Raw genomic sequence first — 1,478 nt, 5'->3', positions numbered from 1 at the left:
CAACATGACTTTACTTCCTATATTTCGTCTTCATACTTTTCTACTGGATGGTTAAGACCAAGGTAAAGCAGGACCTGTGCAATAAGAGTTGTAGCTTTTTGGTCTATTGTTAATGAAAGAAATCCTCATCACGATTAAGTGCATAGAGGGACAGGATCAAATTACGTACTCTGTGTAGAAGTTTTACTTAGAATGATGAATTTAGAATTTAAGCAGTGTGTGATGGCACACATCTGTAACCCCAGCACTTAGGAAGGCGAGGCAAGTGGTGATTTGTGTATCATTTGTAATAATTCTCCACAATGAATGCATTTACTATGTGTCATACACAAAGTATTGGCACACTAAGATAACAATTGCTTTACAATTCATAAGTGAGACTGAAAACTTTGAAAGAATGCAGTAGAGTGTTTATAATAATGTCTTAGTTTATTCAAACGAAGAAAAAAAAATATTAGGCCTTCCAGAATTCCTAGCACTCTGGCTGATTGAGGTATAAAGGTCACAAATTAAAATCTAGCTTGGCTGGGATTACAAAAATGTGCCACCACACCCAGACTGTGGCCAGCTCAGTGCACCCGGGGGTATAGCTGGCATGGCATGTGGTGCCAGGAATGAAACCCCAGTCCCTGTGGTTGTTTAATGAGGTACTTAGTCCACTGAGCTATCTCCCTGACCCACATGGCATCTTTAGAACATGTCATAATTATAAAATAATTTTAAACATTTGAGAGAAATTCATAGATAAAGGTTCAAGAATAGGTATATTCAAGGTCTTTACTTAACTTTTCAAAATCCACAGTCCTTTACTAAGTATCTCTCAGTGACAAACAGGCTCAACCTACTGGACCAGATGAAACTTGACCTTAATAAATATTTAAGTTCTACTGAAAAAAAAATCTAGCTTGGGCAATTTTACCTACCTACTGAGATTCAACCTCAAAAAATACAAGGGTAGGCAAGTAGAACATGCAGGCTTTATGTAAAGTATAAGAGGATAATGCATGAAAGAAGGAAAGGAAAGAAAGAGTGACAGAAAAAGCTTGTCACTTCAACCATTGAAATAGTTGCTTTTTATCTTCATTTCTCACTTCTTGCCACACAATACTGGCCTGGAAGCTCTGTCCTCACAACACTGGACCTTGGTGCAGGCTCGTGTTCCACAACATGTGAAGAGTTTTGCCTCAAATCTGCAAATGTAACCTATATTTCACATAAGTAGATCAATATGTTGTTAGAGGTAACCAAGTTGAACAAAATGAGCCAAACCAGACTCAGAAAGAAAATATGGCAAAAATTCCCCAAGGTTTGAAAATTAAACATGGCATAAAGGCCAGGTATAGTGGCATAAGCCTATAATCCTGCAATGAAGGTGAGGCAGAAGTTTGTTAGTCTGAGTCAAGCCTATGCTATATTCTGAGTTCAAAAAAAACCCAGCATAGTCAACATAATAAATCAGACAGAGAGAGAGAGAGAGA

This window comes from Octodon degus, unplaced genomic scaffold, assembly GCF_000260255.1.
Source record: "Octodon degus isolate 3935 unplaced genomic scaffold, OctDeg1.0 scaffold00482, whole genome shotgun sequence".
NCBI classification, from domain to species: Eukaryota; Metazoa; Chordata; class Mammalia; order Rodentia; family Octodontidae; genus Octodon; species Octodon degus.
This window is presented reverse-complemented; position numbering follows the sequence as displayed.